The sequence below is a fragment of the Macrosteles quadrilineatus genome, unplaced genomic scaffold, assembly GCF_028750875.1.
Source record: "Macrosteles quadrilineatus isolate MER2022 unplaced genomic scaffold, UCM_ALF_1.0 Scaffold_1__1_contigs__length_201487025, whole genome shotgun sequence".
NCBI classification, from domain to species: Eukaryota; Metazoa; Arthropoda; class Insecta; order Hemiptera; family Cicadellidae; genus Macrosteles; species Macrosteles quadrilineatus.
Genome location: NW_026542594.1, coordinates 18,220,326 through 18,243,615, shown reverse-complemented (window position 1 = coordinate 18,243,615; position 23,290 = coordinate 18,220,326). Strand labels below are relative to the sequence as shown.

The 23,290-nt window shown below is 36.0% G+C and overlaps 1 protein-coding gene across 3 annotated transcripts in view; it reads right to left on the bottom strand.

Annotated features, from left to right (window-relative positions):
• Positions 1-4,556, bottom strand: part of LOC129004483 (beta-glucuronidase) — a 59,380-nt gene extending 54,824 nt beyond the window's left edge. For 2 of the 3 annotated variants that reach the window (XM_054433088.1, XM_054433095.1), the window contains exon 1: positions 4,479-4,556. The gene's annotated coding sequence lies outside the window, so the exon portion shown is untranslated. The remainder of the gene's footprint in view (positions 1-4,478) is intronic. The other variant, XM_054433102.1, reaches the window with a different exon arrangement.
• Between the last annotated feature and the right edge of the window lie 18,734 nt (positions 4,557-23,290).

Genomic DNA, 23,290 nt, shown 5'->3' with positions numbered 1-23,290 from the left:
TATATTGAGACTAGACCACATACCAACTCAATTTAAGAAAGCCCAATTAATTGTTATACCAAAACCAGGAAAACCTCCTCATGAAATCACTTCCTACAGACCTATAAGTCTCTTGCCAATAGTGTCCAAGTTGTTTGAGAAATTGTTCCTCAAAAGACTACAAGCTCTTTTTGAAGAAGACGACGTCATTCCAGGACACCAATTCGGGTTTAGACGGAGACATGGCACCGTGGAGCAGGTCCATAGGGTTGTTCATACAATTCGAAACTGTTTGGAAAACAAACAATTTTGTTCTGCTGCTTTCCTTGATGTCAGTCAGGCATTTGACAAAGTATGGCACTCTGGCTTACTATTCAAAATTAAGAAGTTACTACCCCATTCAGTTTTTCCTATTTTAAAATCATATCTTACCAACAGAACTTTCCAAATTAAACATCAAAATTACTTAACTGACCTTTACCCTATAGAATCAGGAATCCCCCAAGGAAGCGTGCTTGGACCATACTTGTATATTCTCTATACATCGGACCTACCAGAAAGTGTAAACACTATGGTTGCTACATTTGCGGATGACACGGCGATTTTATCTGTCCACGACAATCCAGCTCAAGCTACAGCAAATTTACAGCTAAACTTGGATGAAATTTCTCATTGGTTTAAAACATGGAGGTTCAAAATTAATGAAAATAAATCAGCACACATTACTTTTACCTTAAATCAGGCTACATGTCCTCCAGTATCCATGAACAATATTCACCTCCCTCAAGTAACGGAAATAAAATACTTGGGCATGCACTTAGATGCAAAGCTTAATTGGAAGGCACATATCTGGACTAAAAGGCAACAACTAAATTTAAAAACAACTAAACTTAATTGGCTTCTTGGATCTAAATCAAAACTCAGTACACAAAATAAATTGTTACTGTACAAAACAGTTTTAAAACCAATTTGGACTTATGGTATTCAGCTTTGGGGATCAGCAAGTACCTCAAACATTGAAATTATTCAACGTTACCAATCAAAATTATTACGTAAAATTGTCAACGCTCCTTGGTTTGTTACCAACAGAACACTTCACAATGATCTTCAAATTCGAACAGTAAAAGAAGAAATTACAAAATATAGTGAAAAATACATTATAAAATTGGAAAATCATTCAAATCATCTTGCACTTAATTTATTGGACAATCACAACACCATTTACAGACTGAAGCGACATACGATATTGGACCTACCATTCAGATTCGGCTAAGTGTTATCAAAATTCTCTTTGTTTGCTAGTGTTGACGGTGGTCAATCACTAGCTCATGTTCTTCAAGTTATTTTTGTATTACTATTTATATCATTTGCTTATTGTTCAACTTGAACAGATTGTAAATTAAATAAAGTTAAAAAAAAAAAATGTGTAATCTTTCGTATGATGAAAATATAAAATGTTTGAATTATTTATGTTATATTTATATTTTGTTGATTATTCTTGTCCTGAATAATTTTTTGACAACAATTAATTATTTTATTGCTAAGAAATGAAATTGATTGAAACATAACCCGATCGCAGCAAATCTGCAGACTGAGCAAATTCCATATGCTTTGGATTTTTACTCAAATACTTCCTTAATAATGTAAGATTTATTCCCTATTTAATTTTTAAATTTAGGTTACGGTAACTGAGTAGTTAGGTTTTCTGCTACAGGGGAGGTAATAAAGTGTGTTTATAAGTAAAATCTTAGCATAGAAAAAAAATAATTTTACAAAATGTGATTAAAATATATCCATAAACAAGCTAACTACAACAGTTTACTTATTCTCCTTAAAAATAACAAAGGGGTTTTAAATTTAGTTTTTTTTTATTTTACCCTTAACCACAAAGTAGTCTACAAGTACGGTTCAATTTACCAAATTATTTGTTTTAAGCTCTACAGAATGGTTTAAAATTAAATTGATATTTGGGTAATCCGCTACTAGGTAATAATCAGAGTCTGTATTATGATATTTCCTATCATTGAATTATCCTATTATTTAATTATAATCTAGAATAAAGGATGGGTACAGTTTCTTAACTGGGCCACGCCAATATCGATTGTAACTATCGATTCGATTAGTAAACGTTCATGCGATTTTTTCACCATCAGCAAGTTTGGTTGGTTAGGTTATTGAATTATTGAAGATTTAGGAAAAAACTTATGTTGGTAACCCTGTTGATTGTTGATGTCTGCACAATAACAGCTGGGCAATTACTGGAATGAACTTTTACTGTTCTCCCTACTTCTTAAGTCCTTCCAGTCTAGTCTAGTCCGTCCGACGCCAAGGGTTTTAAATTGGAATACACAGAGATAAAGATGAAGACGGCGAGGGGAAAGCTACGCAGTTCTTCAACTGTTTGTACCGGTAAAGTTATATAGGATTATAAAATAAAACAAGTTAACCATTTATTAATTTGAGTTAAACAGAAATTGTAGTTTATATTGGCGAAAAAGTCTAGGCTAATTTGATTACATTTTTGACGTGTATTAAAAATTAATTTAGGCCTACTGATATTCGTTGGATAGCTTTGCAAATTCAACGATATACCTCTGGTTTAAAATGTGATAACGTAGAAACAACTGTAAAATACACACATATGGCTGAGTATAGGCCTAGTAGTAATGTATACGTCATTGATGCTGAAGGTCATGCCTTTGAATACAAGTGTATCAACCAGTTAACATTTTGTAGCCTAATATAAATTTTAGACTTTTTAAATCGTACTTTCATGCCAGTTGTAAAACAATCCACACAACTAATTCAGAAACCTGCGATTACTTATTTTTTAATTATTTTTTCAATCGGCTCCTCTGTAACATAACGCTTAGACCTACAAGCAGAAATCCACTTATTATTAGTAGCATTTTGGAATATCGAGATAGGTACTGTGAAGTGAAAATCATATTTCCCTTTTCAATGTTTAGCCAGTTTAGGATAGGAACGAACCCATCGTTGAGCTATCGGCAGAATATGCCTCACAAAAATAAGTGTTGTTTCTAAAACATTATGAAAGTTGATGCTAAATCATTAGCCTACCATTGCATCTTTTTCTATCAACCACAAAGGTAATGGTAGTTTTATATTTTTATTTTTAGGCAGCAGTGCATTTTCTACTATGTAGCATTATCATCATATCCTGTTTGATGTTCATTGTTGGTGAAGATAAGTGTTTGCCATTTGAAGGATTGTTGCAGATATTTTGGTGATTTATAGTTCTTCCCAACTCAAGCCCTTCACGAATATTAGGCCTACACAAGAGTTTCACAACTTGGAATCACGATGTGGAAACTTATTTTTTACCAATCGTGATAGAAATGTCAGCAAAAATCTATCGAGGGACATAAACTTACCAGCGCAAAATATGAACCTGACACAGGACATAAAGACAATGGTTAGTTGGTTATCTACAATACTCCCGAAATGTGTATGTCTAATAATATACGTAAAATATCGCTGGTGGTTTCAGTCTGTAGTCCTATAACTGTTCCGAGAGAATTCAAAAACTACTGAACCAAACTAAATTTATCAACTAAGGTATACCATTCATATTTGAAATTAATTACTAGAAAGACTGTGAGGTAAACAGTTGTGTCGCTATAATCAATGCAATGACGAGGGTGCATTATTTGATCTCCAGAGGACTGGATGATGATGCTTAATGATTCTACTCCTAGTACAACAACAAAAATATAGAAATTAGTTTTTTTTAACTAAATCACTAAATGTGATCCACAGTTCGAGTTTTGAAGAAAGAAACTCTGATTTGATTTGAATAATAAAGTCGTGTCTTTCCCTAACATATCGGTACAAAATTTATTATAGTAACTTAATTACATTTCTAGTGTTTGTGTTCGTACAAAAGTAAATAAAACTTCATCGTTCTGATAAAGCACCCTCCTAGCCAAAATTAGAATGCCAAAATCCTGTTCAAAAGTTCGATTTATCTACTGAGAAAGAAATTTGACTCGTAAATCACTGAGCCACGACTTAGTAGTTAGTAGTGGATTTATTAAGAATTCAATTTTTTATTAGATTCCCTTGCTAGGGATTTTTTAGGGTTGAATCAAAATGTTGAGGCATCATGAATAATTATATTGGTCGAAATCGAATCAACATATTTTAATAAAAAGTAGGCTAATGCACTTGTAGTGTCACCGTTCTTAGAGACGAGTTATGGCACTAACACATTGCAGTGTAGTTAACACGAAGACGAAGGCTAGGTTATGTAGAAGAATATACTGTAGACTGCTTCACTAAAGTTTACAGTAGTGTTTGAATATTTCTTTTGTACAATTTTAGGTACAAAACCTTTTGAAAATATAACCTACTTGTATAGTATACTACAGTAATTTGTTAACAAGATGTTACAGAACGAATACTTAAAATGTACAATATTGTCATGGCGATGATTACTAACTTATGGTAATTAAATGTAATGATCGTTGTTTACTCACCGGGGGTGAACTCTTTGTGTTGGCGCCGAAATCAGCTGTTGAAGTGACGGCTCGGCTCACGTCGGCTGTCTGTGCCCGTGCCGCGGTTAAACAGGGCTACCAACCCAGCCGCTGTCTTACCAACATTCCCAAATTAAATTTACCTACTTTCAACTGAGAATAGTAGGCTAATTACAGTATTGCAATTTCGTTGCTTTTCCGTTATGCTTTGTGCGAATAATTAGTTGAATATTAATTTATCTATTCTACCATAAGCGAAACCCGGCATTGCCCAGGTCAAAATAAAATAAGATTCACAAGAACTTAATGATAATTTAAAATAATTAATTTAAAAACAACAACTATTAATGTTTAATTTATTGTATTTTGTTTGGAAAAGTTTTGTGTAAAAATTGCAAAATAATCAATGGAAAATTGCAAATAATTATAAAATTTACTTATAATCTATATATTAATGGGCAAGCACGTTTCTTTAGCCTTTTTTCTCAGCTCGTGTGCATCGCAAGGTAAATCTACGCATACTGTTAGAGATATATTTTCCTGTAGATGTGCAAAATTCCTTTATAAATTAAAATAGGCTAAAAGAAGAGCACAAAAAATTTGTTTGATTGTCTGGGCAACCGAGTGGTTATAGTGCTCACCTTCAAATCAGAAGGTCGCTGGTTCGAATCCATTCGAAAGGGTTTCCAGACCCAGATGCCATTTGTCATTGGGCTATGAATTAATGATGCTATCTAACAAAAAGGTCGACGTTAGATAGTAACAAGACCAGGGTTTGGACCGTTCCCTTTCAAAACGTTAAAAATGCCACTGGAGTAAAAAGACACAAAATAAAATAAAAATTGAAAATTTCTAAAGTTAATATCGGCCATATGTAATCGGAAAAGCAAAACGAATTCCGATCACATGCTTTATTTACAGCGTGGGGTGAAAATAGAGAATTATTTTTTACTTCCTCCCCATAATAGTATATAGAGAAAGTATTGTTTTTGTCAAAATTTTCGTGTTTGAGTTTTGAGTGGATATATCCATTTTGGCACGTTTTGGGCCCCCTCCTGGACCAAAAAAGTGAGTATCGAACATCGAAGTGATGTCTGCGTGTGTGTGTCTGTATGTGTGGATGTGTACATAGCTACAGACCACACATGTGGTCCGATTTTAATAAAATTTTGTATCTAGGTACTAATCTATGGTATCTCCAGGTGTTTTTTTTCATTTTTTTTCAATTTTTATTTTTAATAGTGATTTTTTCATAAAACCTAAAAATTAGCAAAAAAATCGAATTTTCTCAAAAATGGCCCTAACGATTTTGATAAGACTTAAGTATGTTATAGACCTTTAATTCTTAACAAAATGGTATAACCCCCCTTTCCGTAAAAATTACGGTTCAAAAGTTATTGTAGCCTTTGTGATTTTCCCTATAAAATATCATAGACTCCCATCACTTACCCAAAAAAAGCTGTTGACAAGCTAATGGGAGAAAGTATGTGTCAGATTGCTGATAATATTTATTACATTACATATTTTCGGTCGAGTTTTCGACCACTGGATGACCTCTAGTACTATTAAAAGTACAATAACTACTACAAAAAATAACTACTGTATTATATCTATTTGGAATGTAAAGAAGACTGAGGCGACATTTATTATTTTGGTTTTGTATAAAACACAGGAAATACATCAATGTTATTGCCCTTGGAGTGATAAATCACTTAACTGATCGAGCACACTACTCTAACTCCGGTTTCACGGCTTGTAGAGAACAATGTTTAACATTTTGCAATATTTTTAACAGTACAACGTATTATTTCAACAATGCACATTAAATCTATTTTTCATTTTTTTTTGTACTATTATTAATTGTTATTTTAGTTAATCGTGTTTGCATGGGGGTGGGGTACGGAATAAACCCCGGTAAAATTCTGGTCTTGGGGTAGTTTGGAAAATGATTAAAATATCGATCCAAATTTTTGGTTCTTCACTCAATTAATCCAAAATATGCTTTGTCAATTTATATTTTTGTTGCATTGTTTTTAAAATTGGAATACTTACTACTGTGGACACTAGCATAGTCTAAATTGTTTAACTTTTTTGTTTTTTACTCCACAATCTGAAAAAATAAGGTTATGTTTTGTAGAACTCCTAGACAAAGTTCAGTAATTTTCCAGATTTTCCGACAGAAAAACCTGGTTTTCCCGTTCGTGATTCCTAGTCCCCAAGTGTATCTTATAATACACCTTATGCCATGGCTCCGCATCTGAGGGTCCGGGAACTCCATATTTTCGGGTGTGGTTGGACTTCCACCATGGTTGGACCAATGAATGGTTGGCACGTGAGATCCGTACGAGCAGAAAATGATTATTAAGCGAAGCTTGAATGAAGTCGGGCCGAACCGAGAGCAAATTTTCGCGATCGTAGAGAGCATTTACGAAGATGCGCAATCTAAAATTTAAGATTTGATCGTGATCGTGGGCGACGATGATGTCCCGTGACTGCGGAAGATATCCAAGATTTTTTTACCTTGGAAGATGTGCGTGATTTTTGCAAGACCGCGGATGATGTTCTGGATTTTACCGTGGCTGCGGAAGACGATAATGATTTCGTCGTGGCTTTTAAAGATATTCTAAATTTTGCCTTGATCGCGGAAGATTTTAACGATTCACCGTGATCATGGACGATGTTCTTGATTTCAAACTTACCGGGGGTCCGGGGAAGACGTTCATGATTTCGCCGTGACTACGGTGACTACTGAGGATGTTATCAAGTTTGTCGTGATCGCGGAAGATGTTCTTGGTTTTACCGTGACCGTCGAAGATGTTTACGATTTAGCCGATATCGCGGATTATATTCATGATTTATGACCATGACTACGGAAGATATTCTCGATCTTGCCATGACCACGGAAGATGTTCTCGATCTTCGATCTTGCCATGACCACGGAAGATGTTGTCGATTTTGCCATGACCACGGAAGATGTTGTCGATTTTACCATGACCACGGAAGATGTTCTTGATCTTGCCATAACCACGGAAGATGTTCTCGATTTTGCCATGACCACGGAAGATGTTCTCGATCTTGCCATGACCACGGAAGATATTCTCGATCTTGCCATGACCACGTATAATGTTCTTGATCTTGTCGTGACCACGGAAGATGTTTTCGAACTTACCATGACCACGGAAGATGTTCTCGATCTTGCCGTGACCAAGAAAGATCTTCTTTATTTTGCCGCAAAATCGGAAGGTGTTTATTAAACACTGTATACTAATTCACGGTGCCCACGGATGACGATCACAATTTCACCGTGACTAAATTAGGGTTTACCAGTGCGAGTTCAAAATTTCCACACGTTCCTGATCCAATCAATTTCTTGAATTGAATTTCTTCTTCTCAATCGAGACCACGGAAGATGTACTCGATTTTGCCATGGCCACGGAAGAGGTTCTCGATCTTGCCATGACCGCGGAAGGTGTTCTCGATCTTGCCTTGACCACGGAAGATGTTCTCGATCTTGCCATGACCACGGAAGATGTTCTCGATCTTGCCGTGACCACGGAAGAGGTTCTCGATCTTGCCATGACCGCGGAAGAGGTTCTCGATCTTGCCATGACCACGGAAGATGTTCTTGATCTAGCCATGACCACGGAAGATGTTCTCGATCTTGCCATGACCGCGGAAGAGGTTCTCGATCTTACCATGACCACGGAAGAGGTTCTCGATCTTGCCTTGACCACGGATAATGTTCTTGATCTTGTCGTGACCACGGAAGATGTTCTCGAACTTGCCATGGCCACGGAAGAGGTTTTTGATTTTGCCATGACCACGGATAATGTTCTTGATCTTGTCGTGACCACGGAAGATGTTCTCGATCTTGCCATGACCACGGAAGAGGTTCTCGATCTTGCCTTGACCACGGATAATGTTCTTGATCTTGTCATGACCACGGAAGATTTTCTCGATCTTGCCATGACCACGGAAGAGGTTCTCGATCTTGCCATGACCACGGAAGATGTTCTCGATCTTGCCATGACCACGGAAGATGTTCTCGATCTTGCCATGACCACGGAAGATGTTCTCGATCTTGCCATGACCACGGAAGAGGTTCTCGATTTTGCCTTGACCACGGATAATGTTCTTGATCTTGTCGTGACCACGGATAATGTTCTTGATCTTGTCGTGACCACGAAAGAGGTTCTCGATCTTGCCACGCCACGGAAGAGGTTATCGATCTTTCCATGACCACGGAACAGGTTCTCGATCTTGCCTTGACCACGGATAATGTTCTCGATCTTGCCATGACCACGGAAGATGTTCTCGATCTTGCCATGACCACGGAAGAGGTTATCGATCTTGTCTTGACCACGGATAATGTTCTTGATCTTGTCGTGACCACGGAAGATGTTCTCGATCTTGCCATGACCACGGAAGATGTTCTCGATCTTGCCATGACCACGGAAGAGGTTCTCGATCTTGCCTTGACCACGGATAATGTTCTTGATCTTGTCGTGACCACGGATAATGTTCTTGATCTTGCCTTGACCACGGATAATGTTCTTGATCTTGTCGTGACCACGGAAGATGTTCTCGATTTTGCCATGACTACGGAAGAGGTTCTCAATCTTGCCTTGACCACGGATAATGTTCTTGATCTTGTCGTGACCACGGAAGATGTTTTCGAACTTACCATGACCACGGAAGATGTTCTCGATCTTACCGTGACCAAGAAAGATCTTCTTTATTTTGCCGCAAAATCGGAAGGTGTTTATTAAACACTGTATACTAATTCACGGTGCCCACGGATGACGATCACAATTTCACCGTGACTAAATTAGAGTTTACCAGTGCGAGTTCAAAATTTCCACACGTTCCTGATCCAATCAATTTACGCAAACTTCCCGGAATTCTCTATCTGTATGGCAGCCACCCTGGTAGGTCTCAAAGAGGGCGGGGAACGACCCCCTCTTGCCTATATCGATGGACGCCCATGCGTGCTTGTGCTCTTCTATATTTTATCTCTCTATCCTAACCCTAGGTATGTTCTTTACATTTTGCCAAAAAATGATACCTAAACACTAAAGCAACTAGCTTTGTGCTGAAGAACGTCAAAAGAACTAATAAAAAGGGCATACATTTTCTTTGTTAGTTTGAAAACTTAAACAAAAAGGCTGACTAGTCCTATACAATCAGGCAATAATTTTCAAAGTCTTTTTGACAAAAAAAAAATATTTTGCTCATCTATTGGTCGATCGGCACCAGCCTACACAGAAAGAAGTAAACAGAGAATAGTGAAGCTTTACTTACATCACAGAATAAAATGTTCTTTTCTCAAGTTGTTTTCCTCTGAGTTTTATCTGGTTTTATACTTACTGAGATTAAAAATAAAAGAGGAATATCCTTACAATCAATGTGTCAACACTTTTAACTATGGACACAGATTGGAGAGTACACCTTTTACTCTCCAGTCTGTGACCATGGGCATGACTCTAACAATTTTGTCATTTGAAAGTCTTTGTGGGGGTCTAGATATAGTTACTCTGAAGCATTGTTTTAAACCAAACAAGTAGGTTTAATAGTTGGATTGAATTATACGATTATACTCCAACAAGAATATTTGGCATCCTATTATCAAATCTATAACTTGTTTTGATGTCTCATGAACTGATATCAAACTCATGTCAATCGAATGGTTCTCTTTAGTTTAGATTACATTTTACGGTTAAATTTTGTTTGTTTTCAATTAAGTTAACAGTTGTTTACAATCATAAAATCGCCATATTAAATCATAGCCAACCCCTAACAAAGACTCGTACTTCAGAAGAAACTGGCATTTGGTTAGTGTTGATGTAGGGTCTGAGATACTGCAGTTCAACTAAGAATACTAAGAATTCGAGTCGGAATAATATCAATCCTCCAAATACCTAGGTTTGCTGAGAGAGGAGGGATTCAGAGTCGTTCACCGAAGCAGGACGTATACATCTTGTCTGTTGTGATGTTATCTGCTACATTTACATAGTTCAACAACTTGTTTATTGCTTGCTAATTGTTGATGTTATCTAGCCTTGCCACAACCGGGAAATCTGGGAACGGAATTTTGGTCGAAACAACGAGGAAATTGTATAAACCTTGATAGTACCCTTTTAGTTATAGTTTAGTGTAATATTTTAACTACCGGTACCTACTGTGTTAAGCTCAGCTCAGCTCTTTCCTTTTTGGCTTACCAAAAAAGTCAGATTACTACAGTCGCGTTAACACTGTACAACTTGATTTATAAACTTGTGTTATATAACAAATTCTACTAATTGGTTTGTTCATGTTAAAAAATGACATGGAAAACAATAAAATACTTTGTAGAACAAGTGTGCTTTACAACCAATAATCGTGTTTTGCAACAAGTTGCAGCTTTCCCGACATCCTTCTGACACTGACGATTGGCTGAGGTACCCCTCTAGCCTAGAACTGTATTGTGATTAAAATTACATTTAAATATAACCACTATTCGCCTGACCAAATGCTTGGTAGAGTATTGGCGGTCGTGCTCTACAAGGGCTTAAAACTGTACAATGAAATACACACTGGGATTTTTAGCCTGTACACCTGTTGTAGGAAAAGCATATATGAAACTGGCGTTACGTTTGCAACTACTGAACTAGCCTACAGTAATTAAAATCACAATCGCACGTTGGGTTGCATAAACTACTACAGTACGTGATAGGTGTGTGTAGGTTAGCACCAACCTATGACTTCTATACTACAGTACTTGTTTTGTTTCACTGTTGATTAATTTCAAGCTTGTTTTTGGTTGAGTTTACTGTCCGGTTACCATAGAGTGCCTTGATGACGAGTAAATGTTCTTTCTAATTTAATTAAAGAAGAGTAAACATCGGAATTCTGTGCTCTCTGGTAGAATTTAGGCTACATTTTTTAGGCATTCTCTTACAAACGTTATTAATGGACCTGTTTTTTTGTGATTATTCTTGATGATGTATTACTGTTTTAAAATAGTGATGTTTTCGTTAAATGTTAATGCAGGGATACACTATAGCACACCTGGATACTCCTGGCTCACGTTCACTTTGATACCCACACGTGGTGCCATATTTTAAAATCAACCAAAATCAATATTTTACTAGCCTATATCGAAAATCAATTTGAATCCGAAAGGGTCATCCATATATAAATCCAAAAGTACCCGTAAACTTTAGAGAAAACTACAAGTCACACCCCATAAACCACATACTTAAAATGTTCGTCATGACGAGTAACCTAGCGCAAAACTCCATTATTTCATAAATTGCCCTTTAAGGCCGTAATTCCTTTCTAAAGGGAACTTTTCATGTACCTAATGTTAAAAACCTCAGCTGTACTTATTTGTTTGTTATTCTTTCAATTTATTACAACAACTCAGGTGTGATTATTTGTTTGTATTACTGTATTCTGTTTTGTTTATTTCAGCTTAACTTAACCAATCAATAGAAACGGGGTGAAGCCCGTGGGTAACAGCTAGTTTAGGTTAAATTCGATTAGTCAAAGAAGAATCACTAACCGAATCACAAACAATCACTTTTACCGTTTTATCAACAAAACTAAAATACCCGGCAGTGGCAGATATAAAAAGATCGATAAAAAGTCCTTCTTCTCCTGTGTCTGGATTGCGCTAAATTACGTACGCCAAGTTCGCAAGTCTTATATGGTTTTATTTAAACAGGGAAAATGTGATATGTTTAAGGTTACAGTATATTGTATTAAAAACCCAATCTGGTAAATGGAAATTCGCTAAGTCTGCAGATTTGATAAGGTGGGAGTATTTTATTATTATAACGTGTTCAAATTTAATCCAAAATTAGTTACCAAAATTATGCTCGGAAAAAACATTTTTTTTCATTTTTACATTCAAGTAAACTAAAACTAATTCAATTAAACTAAAAATCGGTTCAGGCATTCGGTCATTATGGCCAATTCATAGCGGCCCAGCATCCTCTTACGGCTGCCATCTTGATGACGTCATTACGGATGACCGAGGTCCTTAAAAACTAGGGTCTGGGCGGTTTTAGGTTCAGAAACTTGTATACTATAACCACCTAAAACGGACACAAATACACAGAATATAGAACAATTAATGGGCTATTGCCTGTGGTACGGTATTAATGGGCTATGAAGTAAGGTACAATTTTCTATCACCAAACCGTAGACATACATGACTACTTGTATTGTTTTGCGTGTTCAAAATTATATTTATGGATTACATTTTTGACAATCTCGTATCAAATTTGAGTTGTTTAAGAAGGCTTGCAGAAGATCAATGATTTGCACGGTTACAGATATAATGTTAGATATAGGTGACTCCTGCATGAAAGGTCTAGGCAAACCGCAGCTCTGTTATTCCCATGTATTGCCATCGGTACTGAATTCAGGCGATGTAGAAAGTCTTTATAACAAAATATTTAGCAATTTGCTAAAATGTACGAAGTATAATGAAAAATTAAAATACATAATACAGTTTATTAAATTAAACTTGATGCTGCATAAACTATAACTATCAATGTTTAAGCACAGTAATTATAATTAGCATTTCAAATACTTCAACCAATACTGTACATGTTACTTGATCTATTCATTAATAATTATTATTCAATAACATTAATTTAATATTGAGTAACATGTCATTGCAATTTTAGCCGGTAAAGGATTGCTATTACAATAGTTGAAATATCGTTGTTTCAAAATAATTCGTAGAAATAGAATTCTCAAGCCAATTTTTTTTTAGAAAAGTAGCTTCCTTCCAAGATTTTGAAATACCTAGTTGAAATATATTTTGGTGTACGTTATAATTATTTTTGTCATTGGATTTAGCCTTAACCAGTGTATGTAGTCTATATGTACTTAAGCGTGTGTATTTAAATTTTACTATTACAATACAGGGTGTCCCAAGTAAAATGTCTCAAATTGATTGCGGAAAAACTGCTTAACGCACGAGGATGAAATGCTAAATTCACCCCAAGGAAAATAACGTAAAAATATTGTATATGACAAGCTGATTGTATATGAGAAGCTGACATATAAATAACCGTTTTTTCCGATACAGAGTGTGCCAAAAACTGAGGGTCGCTAGTTCGAATCACGAAATTTCAAATATACATATTTTAAAGGTATTGTAGGGCCTATAGAAAAACATTTTGGCAAAAACCGAAATTATTTATCTTTTTCCGTTTCAAAATGGCGGCAGTGTTTTTGGGAAAAATCAATATTGTTTTAATACTCTGTGTTTCCTATACAAATCCACTTAGACCTTCTCCGGTTGAATTGTATTACTTGTTAAGAAATTAGCTTTACTCTGTTGTGTTACTGTGTTGTTTGTGGGTTGTGGTTTTTTTAACAGTTTTTTGAAACAATAAAATTAAAAAAATATATTTTTGAAAATTTGTAAACTACTACAAAAACTAAAAGAGATACGAAGTAAATGTAAACTACAAATTTGTTAATAATTAAAAGACCTATAAAATGATGTGCCACTTGACATATGTTGTTGTTGCTGTTTGAAAATTTTAAACAATGGGCATTTGCACATTTTCAAAAATAAATTTTTATGGAATAAAAAACCGTCACTTGTAGCATATCACAGTAAAGCTAATTTCATAACAAGAAATAAAATTTAACCGGAGAAGGGCTAAGTGCATAGGTATAAAAAACACTAGTATTAAATACGTATTGATTAAAAAAAAATACTGCCGCCAAATAATCACATCTGCAGTGGGTGATGATGGATGTTGCTGCTATGTCGGAAGATCGTTTAGATTTTGTTGTGTTAGTAACAGAGGTTTAGGGATGCTTGGATACTTTATTTCCAAAGTGTCACTTTCTGTTTCTACTCACCACTATGTGCTGCAATCGCTGTACCATACCAAGGGCAAGTTCAACATATCGATAGTATAATATAAAGTAAGACAATCGTAACAGACGGAATGATCGAATAACTTACTCAACGGCTGCTTATTTGCATTAGCAAAATTGAAAACAAGCTGGAAGTAGTTTTTAGAGGTTATCTTTACATGAACAGTATTTGAATTATTCTTAAGATTAATTTAGTTTGTTAAATAATGTTGCAATATGACTAAACATATAAGGGTGTGTACCTAAAACCATATAATTTAGTCAGTTCTATGTAAAATAGTTTTTACCATCGGGCCTTTAACATTATGTTTTAATATTTTTTTTATCCATACCGTGTCTGTTCTAGTATTTGTGAACTCTAGTTATAACCTTTTCGTAAAATGTCCACCTTATACAATAATAATGTGCTTATAAATATACTATACGATAATTCACACACGTATACCATAACTTGATATTTTTATCATATACGTAATTGCCACACAACCTATGGGTCAATATCAGCTGAAGCCTCCAGTACACATGGTGCACACCTGGCAGAACAGTCATGATTATGTGTATTCTGTATAGTATATTATTTCTGTCTACTTTTTAATCTGTGATAATGATTATGCATGTATTTTCTCTAGTGTCATGGCATTAAATTCCGGATAGTGATGTAAGTATATCTGTAGATTATAAGTATATATCTCAATCTCACCTATTTGGACCAACAGCAGCAATTTTTAATTACAAAATAACATACTTGATATCTCGGCACTTTATCTGTCTTCCCGAAATCCTATTGGTTTTTTTAAATCTATTTTGAAGTATATTGAACAGTGCCTCTTTTGGTCATGCTTTTTTCAAACTACTACACGAGGCCACGAGCTCAATGTTTTGGCTACAAGAAGGTAGAGTCCTTTGCATAGCCTGAATGTTTGCTTCAAAGAGGGGGTCTTAACATTTAATTTTTTTAAATAAGTGTTTAGATATATATAACAAACTGTAAAATGTTAATAGTTTATAGTTAATAATTGTAAGAGATTAGTGTTAAGTGTAAACTGTCATAGATTATATTTGACGAATTTCTTAACTGCGCAAAGCAACCATAAGTACACCATGAACAATGAACATGTAGATGCATGTGAGATTTCGTTTGCCGGAAGTGGTCACTTCAGTGTTTAAAACGATGATCACGTGGCGTGTGTTCTTCCGGTCTTTTATTGGCTCGTTTTATTATGGAATGTGACGAGAAAAACAAACTTTAATTGTACAATAATCAGCTACCTCACAAGCCATAGAACACCGCGGATATTTTAAAGCAGAAATTCACAACTTCGTTTTATGAGTAATAATGTTCACGAAAAACACAGCATTGTTGCCATAAATTAATACGTTGGATCTATATTTCAAAAGTTACTGTATTGATCAAATTTATGATACTTATGCTTGTGAAAAATTAACACTTGATATTTAGTAATTTAAACTTACTAAACGTAGGTTTTTTTCTTAGCATTTGCATTATACTCCTTCGAATCTGCAATAATGATTTGATTTTATACTTGAAAGTCAGTGTTTGGCTGCACTTTAGTTTACGTCCTACACTCATTCGAATGAAAAATGTCGATATATAGATTATTCGATACATCGATTATTTCAATCGGTTAGTTAGGTTAGGTTAACCTAAGTAACCAAATTTGATATATCGAATGAAATAATCGATATATTGATCAATTTATTCATAGGAATGAGTGTAGGAGGACGTAAACTAAAGTGCAGCCCAAAATTAGGCAATAGTTTTATTTAATATAAACTTAAATCTGAAATAATATTTTGATTTTATATCTATAAGACAGTCTTAATCAATTAAAAAAAAACTTAAATGTACCAAAATTAAATTCAAATTCAAGACTGTGATGATTTGATGAGAAAAAAAATATTCGTATGTCTATTATTGTTTTAAATACTAGTATCTCGTACGTTTCAGTGATGTGCACAAATACAGTAATATACATTCAATATTTTTAATGCGAATAAATATGTTCCAGCAAACTTACAAATTTTTACAAACCATTTTGAAATTACACACTAATATCTGCCGAACTAGTTACATTTTTCTATTCTGACATTTCGCTGCCATTGAAAATGCTCAAAACCAATTCTATCCACGGCAGCGATCTAAAAACAGACTGAAACACACTCAACGAATCCTTTTCTCCTCAGTTAATATCCATTTAGAATAAATGTGAATAAAAAACATCTTGAATAGGTTGAACTCGCAGTGCTTGATGTCGTAGAACATTACGATCTGCATGTTGACTCACTGCCTGATGAGGGAGAGACGAGTTCGCATACCGGCATATCCAAAAAACTTAAATGTGCTTGGACCGCTTTAAACATCGAAGTATATAACACAACTATCTCGATGGCTGTAACCTGCAGTAGGAAGGGGAAGATATGCATATTGATAATTGTTGTCTCCCTGCATGCTGCAGTGCTGACAACAGTAAAACGAGATGTAAACCAAAATTGATAACATTGTAGTATCTTTTGCAGTTTTTCCAGGTCCGCGACTAATACTAGCGTAGGTGGGGAAGAGATACAGAGTGATAAGTGTTGTCTCCCTGCATGCTGCAGTGCTGACAACAGTAAAACGATATGTAAACCAAAATTGATAACATTGTAGTATCTTTTGCAGTTTTTCCAGGTCCGCGACTAATACTAGCGTAGGTGGGGAAGAGATACAGAGTGATAATTGTTGTGCTCCATACTGCAGTGCTGCCAACAGTAAAACGATATGTAAACCGAAATTGATAACATTGTAGTATCTTTTGCAGTTTTCCCAGGTCCGCGACTAATACTAGCGTAGGTGGGGAAGAGATACAGAGTGATAAGTGTTATCTCCCTGCATGCTGCAGTGCTGACAACAGTAAAACGATATGTAAACCGAAATTGATAACATTGTAGTATCTTTTGCAGTTTTCCCAGGTCCGCGACTAATACTAGCGTAGGTGGGGAAGAGATACAGAGTGATAAGTGTTATCTCCCTGCATGCTGCAGTGCTGACAACAGTAAAACGATATGTAAACCGAAATTGATAACATTGTAGTATCTTTTGCAGTTTTCCCAGGTCCGCGACTAATACTAGCGTAGGTGGGGAAGAGATACAGAGTGATAAGTGTTGTCTCCCTGCATGCTGCAGTGCTGCCAACAGTAAAACGATATGTAAACCAACATTGATAACATTGTAGTATCTTTTGCAGTTTTTCCAGGTCCGCGACTAATACTAGCGTAGGTGGGGAAGAGATACAGAGTGATAAGTGTTATCTCCCTGCATGCTGCAGTGCTGCCAACAGTAAAACGATATGTAAACCAAAATTGATAACATTGTAGTATCTTTTGCAGTTTTTCCAGGTCCGCGACTAATACTAGCGTAGGTGGGGAAGAGATACAGAGTGATAAGTGTTGTCTCCCTGCATGCTGCAGTGCTGACAACAGTAAAACGAGATGTAAACCGAAATTGATAACATTGTAGTATCTTTTGCAGTTTTTCCAGGTCCGCGACTAATACTAGCGTAGGTGGGGAAGAGATACAGAGTGATAAGTGTTGTCTCCCTGCATGCTGCAGTGCTGACAACAGTAAAACGAGATGTAAACCGAAATTGATAACATTGTAGTATCTTTTGCAGTTTTTCCAGGTCCGCGACTAATACTAGCGTAGGTGGGGAAGAGATACAGAGTGATAAGTGTTATCTCCCTGCATGCTGCAGTGCTGACAACAGTAAAACGAGATGTAAACCGAAATTGATAACATTGTAGTATCTTTTGCAGTTTTCCCAGGTCCGCGACTAATACTAGCGTAGGTGGGGAAGAGATACAGAGTGATAAGTGTTGTCTCCCTGCATGCTGCAGTGCTGACAACAGTAAAACGAGATGTAAACCGAAATTGATAACATTGTAGTATCTTTTGCAGTTTTCCCAGGTCCGCGACTAATACTAGCGTAGGTGGGGAAGAGATACAGAGTGATAAGTGTTATCTCCCTGCATGCTGCAGTGCTGACAACAGTAAAACGAGATGTAAACCGAAATTGATAACTTTAAACTTTGTAATATCTTTTGATTCTTTTGCAGTTTTCCCAGGTCCGCGACTTATACTACAGTAGATGGGGAAGAGATACAGAGTGATAAGTGTTATCTCCCTGCATGCTGCAGTCCTGCTAGTTCCCAGGAAACCCACCCACGTCGTGATAACCAGTGATACCAACCTCTGCTTCCTAAATAGATTAATCACTGGATAATAAATTAATGAATTCCCCACGTTGGCTTGCTAAAATAAAACGTAAGTAATTTAATCAAAGTACCTGGGGACCGAGCTTTGCTCGGGGAAAATCATTAGTTCACTCTGAAAGCAGTCTAGTGATACATAAATCCATTCCCAAACTCCACACGGTTCACCTTTACTACGTCCTACACCATTTCCTACGTCATGGACCTGTTTCCCTGCATTCCCATAGCACTTTAGGATTGTAGATACCTTAAACTAATCGTTATTAACAGATCCCACACTCCGGACAGCTCGCCTTAACTACTTCCTTCACCACTTCCAACGTAGTGGACCTGTTTTCCTCCCTTCCCGTAGCATTTAAGGATTGCAAATACCTTAATCTAATCGTCATAAACAGTTCCCACACTCCGGACTACTCGCCTTGACTACTTCCTTCACCACTTCCTACGTCGCGGACCTCTTTCCCTCCCTTCCCGTAGCATTTTAGGATTGCAAATACCTTAATCTAATCGTCATAAACAGTTCCCACACTCCGGACTACTCGCCTTGACTACTTCCTTCACCACTTCCTACGTCGCGGACCTCTTTCCCTCCCTTCCCGTAGCATTTTAGGATTGCAAATACCTTAATCTAATCGTCATAAACAGTTCCCACACTCCGGACTACTCGCCTTGACTACTTCCTTCACCACTTCCTACGTCGTGGACCTGTTTTCCTCCCTTCCCATAGCATTTTAGGGTTGCAAATACCTTAATCTAATCATCATAAACAGTTCCCACGCTCCAGACAGCTCGCCTTAACTACTTCCTTCACCACTTCCTACGTCACGGACCTGTTTCCCTCCCTTCCCATAACATTTTAGGATTGCCCATACCCTTATCTAATCGTCATAAACAGTTCCCACACTCCGGACAGCTCGCTTTGACTACTTCCTTCACCACTTCCTACGTCGCGGACCTGTTTTCCTTCCTTCCCATAGCATTTTTAGGATTGCAGATACCTTAATCTAATCAACATAAACAGTTCCCACACTCCGGGCTACTCGCCTTGACTACTTCCTTTACCACATCCTACGTCGCGGACCCGTTTCCCTCCCTTCCCATGGCATTTTAGGATTGCAGATACCCTAATCTTATCGTCATAAACAGTCCCCACACTCCGGACTGCACGCCTTTACTACTTCCTTCATCACTTCCTACGCCACGGACCTGTTTCCCTCCATTCCCATATTATTTTATGATTGCCTTTACTACTTCCTTCACCACTTCCTACGTCGTGGACCTGTTTCCTTCCCTTCCCATAGCTATTTAGGATTGCAGATCTCTCTCTCACTTTCATTTCTCTCTTACACTTTCAATAACAATAACAAACATCAACCCTCAACTTTCAATAACACATACATATACAATCACAAATACACATATATGAAAATTTTCAATTTCATTTCAATTCTCCATAAAATCATCTCCTTCCATAACTACTTATCTTAATCTATTATTCATAAACAGATTCCAGACTTCGCACTGCTACCCTTGACTACAATGTATCGAGTAATCTTTAGTATAATCTTTGATAAATATTAACAAGTGATGTTTTTCCTTTTGTACTGTATTTGTAATTTGCTAGTATACTGTGGGTAGTTGGCTTATTATGAACACATGCTACAACTTCAAGTCTTTTGTTTACTTTTTCTTGTTATTTAATTCAGCCAACACGGTTACCTAGCAACCCATAAGACTAATGTAAAAAAAATGTGATTTTCAGTTTCATTTTTCTACGTAATTAGATTTTTGTTGGCAGTTCTAACTGCAGTAAACTCGTTTTTAGGCCAGAAATAAACTATTTACAACATTTGAAGAAAATCGTCGGAGCCGTTTTCGAGATCTTGTTTGCAAGCAAGCAAGCAAGCATACATACATACAAGCAAACATTGCTCGTATTAGAGTATAGGATTCCACTCTAAGGTGGAGACTGTAGGACTGCTAATTTTGTGTGTACTCCCTTTGTTAATTATTAAATTACTTACCACATTAGATCAATGCATTTTTTGTGACTGAAATGACACGTTCGTCATTCGAATAAAATTAAACAATTTTTTTATGTTAAGAATTTTAAAAAATACTTCTGTGAGATAAGTTGATAAAAAAGAAAATGTCATTAAAATTCTGTATTTGAATTCGAACAATCATTCTTGGAAGTATACTTCAATATACAAATTGAATTAAAATTCCCTTCAAAATATTTCTCATATTCTTTTATTTAGTACAAAACTGAGGGTTTACCCTCAAAAGCTGTTGAATCATCTAGGAACCTAACCTAAAGGAAATTGGCAATGAAATGAATTCAGGATCCAGGAAGGGGTATTTTGCATTTGTCTGGATCCAAACCAGGAAATACAGTAACAGCAGGGTTCACTCCAGGGGCTTTAATCAAGGAACGATATGCAGATAGACAGACACACAAAGCTCCAGAGGGTGGTGCTGACGTCTCCCCAGCAGGGGGCAACTGTACCCTCAGCCCCCAGCTCCTGGCATTTAACTAATTGAAAATTAGTCCAGCAATCGGGAAATCTCTACTCAATCTCTACAATACTCAATTTCAGTTAATGCGTCTCTTTGCCATAATCGGCACTAGTCTGTTCCGCTGTAAAACGTCTGTACGCCGTTTCTTTGGCTACCTGTGTAAAACCCCCAGAAAATCCAATATACTCGAGAGATAGGCCTTTTTTTAGTGTGGTTAGCTGACTGCACCTCAATCTGGGGTGCTTCAGTTGCTCAATCTGCTAATAATAGTCTCACAATCCTGTATATCATATATCACTAGCACTGAGTTTTGTATACTGAAGTAAACACCCGAGCTTTACAGCTGTGACCTTTTTTTGTTTGAAATAAAACATAGTTGAAACAGCCATCCGCAGAATACTTTGTTGTGAAAATTAGTTTTTCTCCTTTAGTTTTTTGCTCGGTGACTTTTGATAAAAGAAACTATATTTTACAATAGATCGTCTTATAATTATTTTAGGTTGGTTAAAAGTATGACAATTCATCATTTACATCATCCCACTCTACAGTACTGTGCAATTCAACTTCATTACTGTACATCCATTTTTACTTTCTCCCCCTATAAATTCTTCAATTTGTTGATATTTTGATTTGAATGGAAATTTTTCCATAAAAAGTGGAGTAGTCATAAATTTCCAGTGCGGGAATGTTTAAACCATCATCTCGGAAAAAAATGGACCGTCTACTGTATAAGATTTCTAAAAAAATATGAGCGTCCCCATCTCAATGATTGATAATTGATAAGTGTTATATTCTCATGTATCATGGTTCTCTAGCTTGTACGTAATCAAGTTGGATACTGTATTTTAAATTTACCCACAAACTGCAAAAATTTACGTACATACTAATTTTACTCAAGACTCAACATTTTTCATGTCGTGACATGCGTTGTTAAGCGCAGTTTGTTATTTAACATGATGTAGGATGAATATTGTTAGAGGCCCAACAAAAAAGAAGACATTACAAATTAAAGTTTGCTGATAATTCTTATTTGAATTAGAAGAAATGTAAACAGGATTGTTACGATTTAGCTAGAGCTTATTGAGCTCTTCAATATTACTGAACGTATATGTAGTAATATTCCTAAGTTCTTTTGTAATATGTAAGATGTAAATGTAAGATGTTATGTTGGATGAATTTCCACTATAACCTATACAACAGCAAAGGTTATTCGACACGTACACTCTCGTACAATTTAGTATGACATTTCCCTGTTAAAGATATTATTTACTTCCATATTTTATCCACAAAGCGCTTCATAAGCCGATTTATAAATAAAAACTGTGACCAATAGCGATACAAACACGAACACGAATGCGGAAGCCGTGTTATTATTTACGCCACAGAACTCTAGAAATACAAACTGTCTTGCAAATCATCCGCTGCACAACGCACTTCTTGTATTTCCATAAATAATCATATCTTATACTAATGAGCTCAAACAGCTGTTACTATAACACGATGAAACAGCTTTCCATTGTTGAACAGCTGTTTGTGAATCATCGGCATTTGATTTGTTACAAATCTTCATCACCGGAAGAGATCTTGAACTGTTGTTTCGTGAGCAATGTTAGATTGATGAAATGTGAATTTGCATACAGTTATTTTCCTATGGGATCGTTTTATAAATTACTAAATATTAATGTTTAGGCATTTACTGTCTGACTGTAAAAATTTTAATTTTTATTAAAACAGTCAAATGAGGTAGGTACTTACAAAGTATGCTACTGTCAAAATTATATTTTCTTTATTAATTTGTCAATACTATGATGGATGTAAAGTAAAATGATGCTTTCTTATCATTTGTGTTTTCACTCCGTTGGGCTTCGTTAAAAATTGTACTTATGATAGAAATCCGTAACCAACATCAGCACTCACTGTAAGAGGCGAAAATCTACTGCTATACGATAATTTTACTCAGCTCGTGAACTATTGATAATATTTCAAGGACACCACTAAACATTTGATTGTTTATACAATTCAATTCTGTAGCCAAACATCTTGTACACTTAACTGTGTTGCTTAGCTAAGGAAATTTATATCAAGAATGACTTAGTAAGGAGTTATTCATCAGAGACATATTTTGTGGACTTGTT